The sequence below is a fragment of the Rhinolophus sinicus genome, chromosome 7 (assembly GCF_057876585.1).
Source record: "Rhinolophus sinicus isolate RSI-liver-muscle chromosome 7, RSI-T2T, whole genome shotgun sequence".
Taxonomy (NCBI): Eukaryota; Metazoa; Chordata; class Mammalia; order Chiroptera; family Rhinolophidae; genus Rhinolophus; species Rhinolophus sinicus.
The window spans coordinates 13,826,244-13,843,583 of record NC_142507.1 but is presented as its reverse complement, the minus strand read 5'-3'; the positions used below and the strand labels follow the sequence as shown (position 1 = coordinate 13,843,583).

Below are 17,340 nucleotides of genomic sequence, written 5' to 3'. Positions count from 1 at the left end.
CGTGAAATAAATTTTAGTCCCTAGTTATAAATATTTAAGAGTATGCCTGTCTGAGGTTTACTTTCTGTTTTAAAAATACTGTTTTCTCTTGCTATCTCTGAGGAAGAATAGTAAAGAACAAGGGCCACACACAATAACACTGTAAAATTTTGAACAGAATGAATATTACTTAGAACAACAAAATCTTTTACAGTGGCCTGAAAATTGGTTTCTAAATATTTTTTCAAACTGTCAAGTACCTGAACTTGTTAACTATCATTTTTATATGAAATAATGACAGATTTAAAGAAAGCACCTATATTATTTACATTTCCTACACTTTTGATTCCAGTGCCTTGTGTCAAGGTCCAGTATCATCTGAAAAATAGTTCAAGTAATGAGATATTTAAGATCTTAAAACAGCTGGTGACAGGGTGTTGTGGGTTGAATTGTGTCCTCTCCTCCCACTCCATCCCCCCACCCCCAAAGAAAAGATACATTGAGATCTTAACCTCTAGTATCGCAGATTGTGACCTTACTTGGAAATAGGGTCACTGAAGATATAATTAGTACAATTAATACGAGGTCATACTGAATCAGGATGGGTCCTAATCCTTTATGACTGGTGTCCTTATATGAAGATAGAAAGACAGCCATGTGAAGGCACAGACACAGGGAGAAGGTCATGTGAAGATGGAGGCCGAGGTGGGAGTGATGCATTTGCTTCCAAGGAACACCAAGGATTGTTGGCTGTCACCAGAAACTAGGAGACACAACTGGAACAGACTCTCCCTCAGAGCACTCAGAAGGAATCAACCCTGCTGACACCTTGATTTGGGATTTCTGGTCTTCAGAACTGTGAGAGAATAAACGTATCTAGTCTTAAGCCACCCAGTTTACACAGAATAACATAAAATTTACCATTAACCACCCCGTTTTGTGAAACTTTGTACAGTAGCCACAGGAAACAAATATATAGGGCTTTTATCAAAATTATAATACTGTGGGGAGGGGAGTTTTCAAAAAAATTTGTTTTTTAATGTTTGCATTGTCATAGTTTATTTAGATTTCAATGTCTACTCTTACCACAAAAACATGCCATGGAGCATTTTTAGAGAGAACAAACAGCATGAATGTTTGACACATTGCTCTGTTTTGCAGAGTTTTGGGTCCTGATCTCCATACCCACCAGCCCTTTACCAAAAGGGCACAGTTTGACATTCTATCTGGTACTTGTGGGTGTCCATCTCACAAAGAAATGTTTCCATTTCTCTAGAGGAAATTGTTAAGAGTGTGGTTGCAGTATCATATAGTAAGTGATGTTTAACTTTATGAGAAATTGCCCTACTGTTTTCCAGAATGGCTGTGCCATCTCCCATTCCTACCCATAATGGATGAGAGTTCCAGTTTCTCCACATCCTCTCCAGTACTTAGCATTGTCCACTTTTCAATTTTAGTCATTCTAATAGGTATATACAGTGGTATCTCATGATTTTTTTAAAAAATTTCAATTCCATTTTTTTCATTCATTTGTTTATTCACTGAATATTTGTTAAGTAACTACTACATATTAAGTACTCTCTAGTCATTGGAAATGAGACAGAGAAAAGTCCTTGACTTAATGAAGTAAAATTTCTAATGCAGTAGAACAGCAATAAACAAATACATAACAATATAACATAACACAAGATAGTGTTACCAGGTGCTGTGAAGAACAATAAAACAAGGAAGTATATTAGAAAGCAGAATATAGAGGTCACAGAAGAAATCTCTGAGAAGATGACATCTGAGCCACATCCTGATTAAGGAAGTAAGCTAGGCAAGGACTGGGGGTAGGGAAGAGCTTTCTGGATAAAGGGAACCAGGACGTAGGCCTTGTGCATGGATAAGACCAGTGTAGAGGGAACACAGTGAGTGAGAAGCCGTGGAAGGAGGTGAGAGCAGATCAATGTAGGTCCCTGGAAGCCTAGCTAAGGATTTGGATTTTATCTAAGTGTGATAGCAAGCCACTGGACTGTGTTTTGTTTTGTTTTTTTTGTTTTGTTTAATCAGAGAAATGGTATTATTGGATTTGTATATTTTACAGATCTCTCCAGCTGCTCTGTAGCCAATGGTCTCTGGATGAAGAGTGGAAGCAAGGAGATCTTTTGAAAAGCTTTTAAATAATAGCCTGGAAGAGAGATGGCGTTGTCTCTGAGCATCTTTGGAGGTGGCACTTTGTAAATGTACACAGCACAAATTTACAGATAACCAACTAAGACTGTAAATATCATCCCCCTTTCTGGTTAAAAATCACCACAGTAATAGGGTTCTTTCACATCCCCTGAATTTCTTTAGGTTAGAAACTGGTAGGAGTTATTCAATAAACCAGTTAATCTCCATCTGAACATTGTATTTGTAGCTCAAAAGCTTAAAAGAACTCTAAAGTTGAGGGATAAAAAATGAAATTACTATTGAACAATCCCAGGTTTAATTTTTTAGGTGAACAACTTATAAATAATTAAAATTGTACAAAGTGTAGCAAAATAAGTTATATATACATATGCTTGCTCATATATATGAGCACATATATATATATATACATATTAGCAGTATCAAGCCAATTTTTTAAATGCAACAGAATAATCCTTCTAATAGTATTGAGGAACCTCAACATTGTCTAAGAATTAGTAAAAGTTTAAATTCTTAGAGTGTAAGGAGTCAGTATTCAAAATTCAGTTAAGTTTAATGAGAATTTTTTTCATTTGGGAATAAATGAATACAATTAGTAATAGTGGTCACTGACTTTAGAAAATGAAATGATTAAACATTCAAGGTTGAAGCTTTTAAAAAATTTCCCAGGACAAACAATCAGTTCAAAAATGGGTGAAATACTTGAATAGACATTTCTCCAGAGAAGATATACAAGTGTCCAATAAGTATATGAAAATATCAATATCTTAGATGCTCAATATCATTAGTCATTAGGGAAATGCAGATCAAAACTACAATGCGATGCCACTCACACCCATTAGGATGACTATTATCAACGAAATGGAAAGTAAACAAGTATTGGTGAGGATGTGGAGATTATTGGAATCCTTTTACACTGTTGTGGGAATGTGAAATGGTGCAGCCGATACGGAAAACACTTTGGTAGTTCCTCAAAAAATTAAACATAGAATTACCATATGATCCAGCAATTTGACTGCATGATATATACGCAAAATCACTGAAAGCAGGGACTCAAATAGATACTTCTACACCAGTGTTCAAAGCACCATTATTTACAATAGCCAAAAGTTGGAAACAACCTAAATGTCCAATGATGAATGAATGAATACACAAAACTTGGCATATACATATAAAGGAATTTATTCAGCTTCAAAAAGGAAGGAAATTTTGATACATGTTACAATGTAGATGAACCATGATGACATTATGCTAAGTGAAAAAAGCCAGATACAAAAGGACCAACATTGTATGATTCCACTCACGAGACACCTAGACACCTAGAATAATCAAATCCATAGAGACAGAAAGTAGAATAGGGGTTGTCAGGGGCTAGGAGAAGGGAGGAGTGGGGAGTTATTTAATGGGGACGGAGTTTCTATTTGATATGATAAAAATGTTCTAGAAATACATAATGGTGATGGTTGTTCAACACTGTGATTGTACTTAAGGCCACTGAATTGTACACTAGAAAATTGTTCAAATGGTAAATTTTTAGGTTAGGCATGTTTTACCACAATAGAAAGGGACGAGACATGTGCTATGAGAGTTCACTGCCTTAGCCAACCTCTCTGAGCTCTAGAAAAAACCCCATGGAGGCAGGTCACCACTCTTGCTCTGAAAGCACACACACCCTCTTCAATGCTCACAGTAGTTCTCTTGCCCCAAATGGGGTTTGATAGAGCATGGCTGCGGCCTCCCTTCACCACAAGAATCATAGCCAGGGATACATCTCGCTATCGTTCCTATTACATGTGTTTTTTTTCTTCTACTCTTTTTCTGGAAAGGCTGAAAAAAACTTCAGATAGTCTATGGCACTTGCTTTCTCTTTTCAAATATTCTCATAGTTCACAGAGAAAGATAGTCATTTACCAAGTTGAAGTCTGTACACGTCTTATTTCCCTTAATGCTTTCCATATGTTGACTTTTAAATTCAGACTGGGCCTATTGGAGGTGACAGGAATGCTGTCAGTAGTACCCAAACACGTATTGGCAGCAAATGCCTTGACAGCTTAGCTCTTGTATGTGTCCTTGGTTTGAGCGATCTATCCAATCCCAGCAGGCAAAATACTGTAATTACAATGTACCTGCTGGCAATTATGATAAACCATACAGCCTACAAATCAGCACCACAGATAAAACTGTACACACATGGGAAGACAAATGAACAGATAAGCTGTAAAGCAAACAAAAATATTAAAAGATTTAAGCCAAAGGAGTGCTTTACAAAAAAAGTCCTCCAAAACAAAACAAAACAAAACAAAAAACAACCAAATGTCTAAAAAAGCTGGAACACAGTCACAAGAAAGAATTTGCTTTTACTTTAGACAAAATTGGTCAGATGACAGAGATAACTGGAAGAAATGTATTTCTTAATCTGTGGAGAGTTTCATCTGCCAGATAATCCTCAGATGACACAACTCCCTCACTCCACCATGCGTAAGTGAAATGACACTGTTCAGACTTACAATACTAAATGTAGCAATGATGAAAGTTCACAACGGACTAGAAATAAAAATGTTTTCACATGCATGAATGCAAGATATCATTGAAAAAAATATACCAACCATTTTGGAAAATAAGTGACCGGAAATGGCAGTGATGGGAGAGAATGCTCTGGCTTCTGCACAACTCACAAAACAGCGGAGTCTTCAGTTACTCACATCCGCAACGCCCTTACTTTAGACTTTCACTTTCCCACAAGTACCTTGTCCTTTCGTCTCCATGTCTTTGCTCGTGCTAGTCCCTCTGAATTGAACACCCTCTCCTTCCCACCCAGCCCCCAGTCTCCCCAAGTCTAAATCCCACATCACATACGACCCAGTGTAAAGGTCCATCCTCAATAAAGCCTTTCCCCAAACTCCTCAGCAGAAAGCAATCTCTCACTCATCAAGCCCTATACGTGCCTCTGTACTTCTCTTCGGGCACTCCTCTTTCTGCATGGTAGGTATTATATTTATTTATTTATGTACATGTGTGATCTGTCTGGACACCTAAAGGCAGATGTTCTTCAAAGATCTCTGCTGGACCCTCTTCCTACTTAGTCTACACTACATCCACACACGTATCCCTCCACCTCAACCATCTCCCCACTGTTTCACCATCCCTTACCTCTAGGAACATGATTCCAACATCTCTATTCTGATCTTCAGTCTTATGGTTCTCTCAAGTTTCAGTCCTTTATTTCTAACTGCTAGATTTCTGCACCAAGCTGCCCCTTGCAACTTCAAACTCACTAAGGCTACAGTAGAAATGACCATCTTCCTTGCCCAATTTTCTTCCTCCTTATGCTAATACCGGCCTTGCTGGTCACTTGGGGGCAAACCCCCTTGCCCACCCTCATTGCCCACATCCAGTTACAAAGCTTGCCAGTTTCATTTCTGTAGTATAATACCATGGTCATTTCACCCCTTTCTCCCCACCCCATTTCTCTTTTCCCCAACCTCCAACTACTATTTTAGCCTGTTCACCACTGTATCCACAGTTTCTAGAAATACATATTGAATGAGTCAATTCCCACCCAATGCCTTTGCTCATGCATGCAGTTATCTTACTTTGGAATGTTCTTGTACCACATTGCCAATATCTACACCGTTCTTCAAGGTAAAACTCAGTTGCTCTACTCCCCATGAAATTTTCCAAAAGGGCAAATTTCAGCATCAGTCAGGATTCTTGGTTGCAAACAACAGTAGCTAACTTTGATTATTTGAAAGAAAAAGAACAACAAAAACAATGTATTGAATGATGTGGTGGAGACTCTCCCAATGAATGTGAGGCTGAAAAGCAGGCAGGATAATGTGTAGGCTACACAGAAGCATATGGCATGGATGCCGCCACCTATATTGTCGCCATAACCAGCCGCTGCTGGATCTAGGAGCCAATACAATCTCTTCTCACCATCCTTCATCTTTCATCACCAGCTCAGGATTGAAAGTCCTGGGTGGGTACATATATTTGGCTAATCCTAGGTGTATGACCAGAGGGTCTCAGGACACAGGATACCTGACTTCTTGACTTTCAGAGGACATGGCAAGACTGTCTCTCCCAAATTCTCACATAATGGGAGAGTCTCTATATTTATAAGAGGATTCAGATACTAGGAAGCAAAATAAAGCAGTAAGTACACTAACCTGTCCAGTGGCCATGTCCAGTGGCTATGTCCTAACTCTTCCGCAGGACTGTAAGTTCCATGAAGGCAGAGTTCACGTCTGGTTCATTTTCGTATCCACAGCAGCTCCAAAAACAGAGCACCTTACACTTCTCCTAGTCAAGAGAGTACTGTTCTAATTACTTTACCATAGCTATCTTGATTCAAAATTTCTTGTGTAAGATACTCGATACTACTTTGAATTTTTCATATTTTCCTTTTGCGCCCACTCCCTTCCCTCCCTCCTCCCCAGCCCTGCTCGGGCTGTAAGGCGCTCACTCCGAGCTCCTGCTGAGCCAGCCAGCGCCGCCCTTCTCCTTCCGGAGACCGTCATGATCCTCTACCCGTACCTCATCAGCCATGAGATGTTCTCTGACGTCGACAACATCCGGGCGATGGCAGACGGGCTGTGCCTGGAGGTGGAGGGGAAGATGGTCCGCAGGACAGAGGTGGACATTAGTGACTCGCTCATTGGTGGAAACGCCTCGGCTGAAGTCCCCGAGGGCGAAGGAACCAAAAGTACAGTAGTCACTGGTGTTGCGATTGCCAGGAACCCTCATTTGCAGGGAACCAGCTTCACAAAAGCAGCCTACAAGAAGTACAGCGAAGATTGCATGAAATGAATCAGAGGGAAACTTGAAAAACACAGACCAGAAAGAGTAAAACCATTTATCACAGGGGCTGCAGAACAAATCAAGTCCATCCTTGCTAATTTCAAAAACTACCAGTTCTTTACTGGTGAAAACAAGAATCCAGGTGGCATGGTTGCTCTGCTGGGCTACCGCGAGGATGGTGCGACCCCATGGATGATTTTCTTTAAGGATGGTTTAGAAATGCAAAAATGTTAACACCGTTGGCCACTGGGATCCATCACCCGTCATCACCAGAAACGGCTTCTGCTTTTCATCCACACACCGGGACCAGGACAGATGGGACCAACGTTACCTTGAGCTCTTCGTTTCTCTTGATGATACTTGGAGCGGAGGCATTGTTTTTAAGAAAATCACGTCATGTAGGTTGTCTGAAAATAAAATACATTGAAACAAACAAAAAAAGATTCAGATTTTAAAAATTTCTAATGTTTTCTCTAACATTTGATATTCTATATAGTCCTTCATGGGACTTACAGCCTTGTAGAAGATGTCTTCCTTTCCCAGAAATATCCTGGGGTCTGCTCTCAAATTCCCTTCCTGACTCAGAGCAGTCATCTGCTCAAAAACTATTCTCAGAGAACACCCTCTGAAAGGCAGGCTAGGTCAAGTTTGATTGTTCACAGAATACAGTTACCCATTTATTGCAGTCATTTCTATGTGCTGGGTACTTTAAGTGCTTTGTAAACATTATCTCATTTATTTCTCATAACCACCCAATGAGGTAGCTATTTTTTTTTTCTCCTTCACATTTTACAGATGAGAAAACAAGCCTCAAATGGGTTCAGTGAATTGCCCAAGACCACACAGGGCTTTTTGATCTAAGATATTTAAATTAGACACAAAAGACTGTAACACTACTGGCCATCTTTTTACATTACAAACCAAACTGGCTTCCTTTTTTGCTTCAAGAAAAGAATTGCAGTGTTGTTGATAACAGCCATTAAGATTATAATGGCAGATGGCAGCATCTGTTTTCATCAGACTGCCTTTAACTCTAAATTCCAGTAAAGCAGTAAAGTTTGGTATAGTTTAGAGACTGTCTTTCAAAATGGAACCTTCTAGAAATGACACAGCAAAATTCTTAAAAGTAATCTCCTTTCTCTCCTTGGGAATTCGTTCCAATTGCTGATGTTCCAGACCTAGTTCAGAGACCTTAAACGTAAACTTTCTTTCAAAATGGATTTTGTTCTGGTTTCGGTGGGAAAGGATATTGTTTCCATTCTCTACTTCTAAAATGTACATTTTTTATTTTGTGAGTTTTACTTTCTTGATTTCACTTATATTTTATTTAGTCAGTTAAGATATTTTTGGCAGAAGTTTTAGGTTTAAAAAGTTATTATGCATTGGAAGTGGCCTGCAAAGTTTCTGTTGAAAAATCACCTTATGGTCTTATGGGGGTTCCCTTGGAAATAACTAGTTGCTTTTCTCTTGATGCTTTTAGGATTCTCTCTTTATCTTTAATTTTTGACAATTTAATTATAATGTATATTGTGAACCTTCTTTGGTCTATCTTGCCTGGGACTCTGATTCCTGAACATGCATATCTCGTTTCTTCCCCAAGGTTAGGAAAGTTTTCAGCTATTATTTCTTCAAATCAGTTTTCTGCCCTTTTATCTGTCTCTTCTCCTTCTGGGACATCAATAATGAGAATCAGTACACTTGATATTGTCCCAGAGGTCCCTTAAACTATCCTCATTTTTTTAAATTATTTTTTCTTTTTGCTGTTCAGCTTGGGTGATTTGAACTATTCTAACTTCCAGATTGCTGATCCATTCTTCTGTATCATCTAATCTGCTGTTGATTCCCTCTAGTGTATTTTTTTCATTTTGGCTGTTATATTTTTCATTCGTGATTGGTAGTTTCTCATATTTTCTATCTTTGTTGAAGCTCTCACTGTGTTCATCCATCCTTCTCCTGAGTTCAGTAAGCATCTGTGTGACCATTACTTTTAACCCTTTATCAGGTAGGTCATTTATCTCTGTTTCATTTAGTTATTTTTCTGAGGTTTCATTTTGTTCTTTCGTTTGGAACGTTTCTTTGTCTAAGTCTCTGTGTTTGTTTCTATGTATTAGGGATATCACCTAAGTCTTCTGGTCTTGAGGAAGTGGCCTGATGTAAGAGATGTCCTCTAGGGCCCAGCAGCACAATCCCCTCTGGATACTCGAGGGGTGTCCCTTGTGTGGGCCGCATACCCCCTTCTGTGGTGGTGGGATCATGTTTGTTGTAGGTGAGCTTTTCAATGGGGCTGGCCCCCAGTATGGCTAGCTGAGAGGTCCCGCCTGTGGCTGCTGTGGGTAGGTCCCGCCTGTGGCTGCTGTGGGTGCACTATTTGGCTGATGCACCCATCTTCAAATCATTGTTATTGAGATGCTGAGAGAACAAGATTAAAAACTTTTTTGAAAAAAAAATATTACTCTCTTGCTATTGAAGCACCCGTTTTTATTTATGCATGTTACTTTCCAATCTTGTTGGTAGGTAAATAGTTTTATGTAGTTGCAGTTTCAGATCCTTTTTCTTAAAATAATAACCTAATTTGCAAGCTCTGTTTTCAAAAGCCATTGTTGCCATTTAACTCTGTAGGTGACTTTTAACTAAGCCTGTGTTCATAAACATCAAGTGAGAAGGGCTGGAAAGGAGAGCATTGTCATTACATAACCTTGGCCCTGGTTACTAAAATCTCTAGCATGTTATCTTCCCACTTTGACCTAAATTTCACTTATGCTCATGTTTTAAAGTATCCTGCCCCCAATATTTCATTCAATTTTGTGGGAAAGTAAATAGGTAGAGTATCTGACATTTTAAGGAACTATATACCATTTTTTTAAAAGCAACCAAGATTTGCTTAGCTTATTTATAATAGACAGGCTAAGTGTTGCCATGGAAGATATAACATTACCAGGACAAAGAACATGAGAAAATTATCTGGAGCATCACATTTACAAAGGAGAAATGAAAAGAAAAAGAAAGCTTTAACTTGCTAGAAGGTCAAATCTCCTAGGAAAGAAAGTGTTAGGTACAGTTGAACTTGCATGATTTTTCTAATTTAGTATTTTAAGGATCATTAAAATTGTAATTTTCATCTAGAGAGACTGCTGTACTGTAAAAGAAGTGTTGGTTTTCCTAGCTTAATTGCCTGTTATGAATTCAGAGTCCGTGTATTACTTAAACATAATTGCAAAATTCTGTTATATTTCTATACAAATAGAAATGAAAAAAATCACTCAAGAAGAACCTAAAGAAAATATATTAGAGAATAATATCTTGGTGATTTTTCTATGTTTTTTCAAAGCACATTTAAAAATTGCCTCACTGCATCTTTTCTGTTTTCTCTTGTGGGAAAATTATAACATCCAAAATATTGAAAGGCTTTAAATAGCCTACATGAGCTATAGAGAATATTAAAAGAACAGTCCTTAAATCTACAATATATATCATTCATCTTTCTCTGAGAAAAATTTTCATTCTTCTCTCATATTATATCATAAATTGAGATGAATGACTTAAGAATTCGTCTAATCACTCCTGCCTTCAGATACAAATAATCTTTATCTAATTCGGAAGGATAAATTTTATGTAGGGAGCTAAAACACTTTTTTTAATACTGCCTATTTTCCTTCTGATTGTGTAAATCCAACCTCAGAGTCGCCATCTAAATTTATTTTAGGGAACCTGGGAAGATCAGTCTCAGGCATACATTTTCAATATAACACAGATCATCCTTCATGTTTTCCATTCCCCCTATTGGGGCCTCTTTTCTTTCTAGGCCATACCTGCTGCCCTAGCTGCCACATACCTGTGATAACAGCCCTGGACTAGAGTTCAAGGTGGGCTCGCTGAGCTGGCACTCAGAACATTCTCGCTGGGCTTCGTTTCCATGGTATTTGTTCCTTGTTTTCTCAACTACCGTGTTTCCCCGAAAATAAGACCTAGCCGGACAATTAGCTCTAATGCATCTTTTGGAGCAGAAATTAATATAAGACCCGGTCTTATATAATATACTATATAACATTATATTATATTATACCCGGTATTATATTATATTATATTATATTATATTATATTATATTATATTATATTATATTGACCGGTCTTATTAGTAAAATAAGACCAGGTCTTATATTAATTTTGGTCCAAAAGACACATTAGAACTGATTGTCCGGCTAGGTCTTATTTTCGGGGAAACACGGTAGGTCATTTACCTTCATTTTCCCACAGACAATTCCATTAAAGATTCTTGAAGACTCAGAGGAATATGGCTTTAACTAAAGTTTATTCACTATAGTAGAAAGTGATTTTTTTTTTCCTTCTGGAGAAGCAGATGAAATACTTTCAAATCACATGACTTATTTCTGTGTGGGTGTGTTTACACTTCACCGGGTGTTGACCACAAATGCCACTGAGACGAGATGAGGGCAGGAGCAGATTGATTGAATGCTGAAGCTTCAGGTCTCCTTTTTTGCACAGGTCTTTTCAAGACGTTGGGAAAGGTCTTACAATGTATTCACATGTCACATGTTTTTGCAAATTTTGCAGAATAAAGGTATTTTAGTCACCCTCAGTTAACCGTACTCTCTTGCCCTTGACTTCCTTTCTGTAGCACTTGCCCTCGTGCTCGGTATGTTGGAATGGCTGAGGATATTACAGGGTCCTGGTAAGGGGAAGTTCAACTGGTGATACATTTAGTTTAGGTTTCATAAAATATATTTATATGGTTTGCAGTCATTTCTGTCATTAAGTTACAGCTCGGTGTCCTGGGGAAGGAATAGCTTCTGGGAATACTTTTACCTCCCCCTATGCTCTGACCCCCCCCCCCCCCCCCCGCCAATGTCATGACTTAGAGATGCAAAGCCAAGGTTTACACAACATGAAAGGGTCCTATCGTACGTCTTACCAGGACTGTGTAGGTACGTGGTGGAGAAATGTGTCTGAAGTGTCCTAAGCTAGTCTATAGAAAATCCGTCCAATCATCAGATGTATAGAATTGTAAGCAGAGGATTCAGTTTGCACTGAAGCCTAGGGATACCCATAGCTTTCTAGGTGGAATATGTATGACGATGCAACATCTACAATGGTCAAGACACCATATATGCCGTTCTTTTGTGATGCGAATTGTGTAAAATAGAATTGATCAAAATTCTTTTGATTTTAGGTCACACACCTATAGCAGCACTGAAAACAGCAAATATATCTGTATATGACGCGGGGGTGATTTATGGATCCTAAACGTCAATATCTAAAACAAATTTTGATCAATCAGTATAATGGAGGAAAGACTGAATTCCTTTTCTGTTCTCTTTTATAGAAGACAATATTACAAAATAGCTGCTGTATAAAGAAGCTACTAAAGAGTATTAAACAAAAAAATCTAGAAGAAAAGTATTATCATGGTACGTCAGGCAGTTAATTAATAAAAATATGTGATTTTCCTGGAGTTTGTATTACTTATGGTATTTCTCAGCATTTAAAAATTTTAAACGTATTGCTATTTCTATTACGCTTCTATTTTTGTTTTACCTAATTTTGCATTTGTAATTTTGCATTTTTTTCTTTAAAAAGGGTCCCCAAATTATGTAAACTTCTGTTCTGTACAAAACCTGGATCTGCCTCTGAATGAGATGAGCTAAGTCAAGCTGATCTTTCGCATCTGAATGAACTAATCAAACAAGAAATGAAGTTAGTAAGAAAAGGTACAGTCAATGTACTATCAGCTAGGCAAGAAGCAGGATGTATTTAAAAAAAGAATTACATATTTTCCGTTGGTGAATATATAATGAGCATAGGTTCAGGTGCAAATACTTAGGGAAAAGTGTGTGACTTGGTTAAACATTTAAATTTTACTTCATTTATTTAGCTCCACTTCCTCTCTCCCATTTCAAAATATCTTATTAGTTGCTTAGAGCACTGGAGGAATATCAATGTTAAGCATTTTCTTAAAGCCTAGTTTCGGGGTTTTTGCCACCTAGATTTTTTAATGGATACTTTCATTTATATTAGAGGAATTTTCTCTAAACTATACAACCCCAAAACATACATAGTAACATTGCATTGAATTGTCTTCCCTGCCTACTTATCTAGGCCTGTGCCCAGGGGAGCCTAATTTACAAATTCAGCTGCTTAGAAAGTGGAACTAGTCTCAGGAACATGTCAAGCTATAGATTATTACAGTGTTCTAGAACCAGTTTTCTTGGTACTGCCTCGATAAATCTTTGCCATGATGATTAGTTAATTCTTACTCCTCATTCCAAACGTCTGAAGCTCTGGGGCAAGCAAGGGCATATTGTTGGTGGTAGATTCTTGTCTGTGGAATTTGCATTCTTTGTTATTCTTTTGAGATTGGGTAGTTTCTGATCCTATCTACCCCAAACACATGCCTGGAGCCTCAGAAAGTGCTATTCACTCTGGTTGGTTTCCTGTTCACTGACTTTCCTACGGAAGGGTAATGGTATTGCAGGAACAGCACAGAGAAACTCTCTTCTACTTCCACTACTGCTTGGATGTTTATCCTTTTACTCTTGAGTTAGGCCCCCTTTTTTGGCTGGAGTATTTATTATCAGGTTTTCATTCTCAAATATAAATCTTACAGGTAGTATATAGTTGATTGCTGGTAATAACTGGATCGAGAGACTGTCTGCTTCTCTCTTTCACTTGAGCTTTCTGAAACACTACTAGACAGTTTTGCTCAAACTGTAAAGGAAAACAGCATAGTCCTTAAAAAATCAAATTTTTAATGGAAATTTTTTAATGGGAAACATATTGTATCTGTCATGTTTTCTGCATATCCTGGTACAACATGGATGAATAAAAAAATTATATCAAAAAAGTTTTGAGACGCTATATAGAAGATACATCGGGCATTATTTTTTTAAAATTTCATAAATTTTAGCCACATATTGGTTTTATTGCCAGTAAGTATTTGAAATTACTTAAAATTTATTGTGTTCTTTGTGTTGGAAGAATGACTCAACAGAGGTTTGTGAACTGCTAAACCAGTCAGTAGAAATGGTTTTCTGTAGATTAAGTGTCACACCAGATCAGAAAAATCAGTCCCCAGAAGCACGACAGCAAATCTGCCAAATGGCGCAACCTGGAGCTTTCTTGAGCTTATCAAGTCATGAGTCTTTTATGTTTATTAAACAGTGTTCAAGGATTGCAAGGAGAATATGACCCACCATATCTCCCATTTTAATCACTAAGAAACAAATTTCTTCCAGCCAATGCTCCACAATCTGAAAACACTGATAGTGTAACACTTTTATCCAAACATTCCAGCAAATCATTAGCCATTGCGTCACTCTTGCCACACAACACTCAGATTCTATTTGGTTAAGTTTGACCTTGCTAGTATGTATATTAAGGTTTTATATGTATACAATATTATAAATGTGCTATCTAATATCAATATTATATAATACATATGTATATATGTAACCCTTATGCACAAAAAGAATTTAACACAAACCTCAAAGGATTAAAAACTAGAAATCAGAAGATGTGGATTTTCTTATTTTGTTTTTAGATATTTTTGTTATAAATATTACAGCAAAAATATACATATATACAATGTGTGTGTGTATATATATATAAATATATATACACACACACAATGTATATACATGCAATGCTCATTTTAACAATAGGTAAATATAAAAAAAAAAAACAAGTTAATAATCTCTCCCGACTTCCTTTTCTCTCTACTTTCTAGTAACTAAGAGTAACAGGTATTCTGCCATATCTTTCTCTAAGACAACACAGCTTTGTAGATCAGATTTTTGCCCATGACTAGTTGGGGCACAAAGCATAATACTCAAGGCTTCAGTTTCCTCTTGTTAAAATAAGGATGACTCAAAACCACGATGAGATACTACTTTATACCCACTAAGATGATTAAAATAAAAATGACAGATGATAAGAAGTGTGGACAAGGATGTAGAAAACTGGAACCCTAGCACATTGCTGATGGAAATGTAAAATGGTGCAGCTGTTTTGGAAAACTGTTTGGCAGTCCTTAAAAATATTAAATACAGAGTTAGTATTATTTAATATATGTTAGATATATTTTTAATATATTGTTAGAATATGACCCAGTAATTATACAACTACATAGATATACAAGAGGAATAAACACATATGTCCACACCAAAACAAATGTGCTTAGCAGCATTATTAATTATTGCCAAGAAGTAGAAACAACACAAATGTCCATCAAGTGATGAATGGATAAACAGAATGTGGATATAGAGTATCATTCAGCCATGAAAAGAAATGAGGTACTGCTATAATAAATGCTACAAAATGGATGAGCTTTGAAAACATGCTAAATGAAAGAAGTCACAAAAGACTACGTATTTAATGATTCCATGTATGTAAAATGTCCAGGATAGGCAAATCAAAGACACAAAGTAGATTAATAGGAGTAGTTGCCAGGGGTTAGGTTTTTAGGCTTTTTTTTTTTTTTCCCAAGAGGGTTTTACAAAAAGAGTCTGGTAATGGTTGCACAACTCTGTGAATCTACTGAAAACCAATGGACTGTAATCTGTAAATGGGAGATTGTTATGATATGTGAAATCTATACAATAAAGCTGTAAAAAATAACACAGAAGTATAACTTAGGAAACTCAACATCTCTTTAGACTGTAGAATTTCTATCCTTACACAATGTGAAGACATTTCCAACACTCTTTTATTCCTTTTGTTCACAAATTCATTTCAATGTCAAGTTCTTAACCTGCTTATTAGATCCACTATATTTTCCCCATTCTCTTAAAATGGGTCTTCATATTTATGCTCAAGTTTAATATTTATTCCATGAGATGAACATCAACTTTTAGTTAGGACAATATAGAATCCAAAATATCTTGGTGAAGAGAAAATAAAATGAGTTAATAGTTGTCATAATGAGTATCTTTCTGGTTTCGTATACATGGTAGGGTCTGCTATTCATTCTAATAATGGGTAAAGAGAGTCAAGAAAGCAAAATATCGGACCAATTCTGTACGTATGGAATACCAAATATCATGTTCTAATATTTTTTTTAAACTTTTTTTTTTCTTTTAAGTGTGTCTTTCCAGGACCCATCAGCTCCAAGTCAACTAGTTGATTCAATCTAGTTGCAGGGGGCACAGCTCACAGTGGCCCATGTGGGGATCAAACCAGCAACCTTATTGTTAAGAGCACTGGGCTCTAACCAACTCAGCTAACCAGCCGCCCCCGTTTTTCTAATATTTTTAAGTACAATGGTTATATTTTGTAGCCTCGTTAACAAATATGCAAATAAACAAACTTAAGTCAGTTGTCATTTGGGTCACAGCAAATATCCAACAAATGTGCCAGCCTTCATGGCTGCTCCAGGACATCTCAGAAGGGGGGCGGGGCTCTCTAGGCGGGGAGGAGGAGAAGCATGGAGACTATATTTGCATAGGATTGAGGAAACTTCCAATGGAGGTTAATTAGGGTAGGTCAGGAAAACGGAGCTAAAGCCTCTCCACCACTCTTTTCTTGGTGCTGGCACTGACTTAGCATTTTCTTACTACTAGAAACAATTTAGCATTTTCTTAATACTAGAAATAATTTTCTCCTCGTCTGTACTTCCTATGTAGAAAACTCCTCTATCCATACACAGGAAAGGCAAACCTGAGCATGACCATGACTTCTGGAGATGGACCAGAGTTGGGGCTTTGATTCAAAATGAGCTTATAACACTCTCTGTTCTTGGAACTCTTGCTTCTTGGAACTAGGACAAGAGATTGAGTCAGTATATTGTAAAGTAAGTTACAATTTAAAGTAAAGAAGACTTAGAAAATAAGTTTGGAAAAGTAAGTTAAATCAGATGGTAGAGGACTCAGCATGCAAGAGTTAAAAGTTTGAATTGTATTTTAGAAGCAAAAGGGAGGGATGAAAGGTTTTTTAATAGGAGCTTGACAAAAATAAAGTAATGGTGCGCAGAAAAAGCTGAAGACAGACAGACACCGGAGATAAGTCTTTGCAGGAGACTTCTGTAATAGTCTTGTTACAGGGCCTACGTTAGAATGATAGAGGAAGGAGTGAAGAAAGGAGAAGAAATGTCAAAGGCATTGGGAGGAAAAATCAATAGCAGTTTGTGGCTAATCAGATCGGGGAGTAGAGGGATGAGGACAGGGGGTTACACCAGTATGAGGGCAACTCAGTCAAAATCTCAGTACCGTGAGATTGCCGGTGCCATAACATAAACAGGCAGTCTGCAGGGGGAGGGATTTGGGGACTAGCTTAATGGTTTCAATTATGGATATCACCGATTGCCAGGCATCTGAAATGAAATGTTCAGCAGGCAATTGAAGGCAGAGAACTGCAGCCCAGGAGAGGTCCTAGTTATAC

General features: G+C 37.5%; 1 pseudogene; it reads left to right on the top strand.

Annotated features, from left to right (window-relative positions):
* The first annotated feature begins 3,839 nt into the window (after nt 1–3,839).
* LOC141568602 (translationally-controlled tumor protein-like) lies at nt 3,840–7,354 on the top strand (annotated as a pseudogene).
* The last annotated feature ends 9,986 nt before the right edge of the window (nt 7,355–17,340 follow it).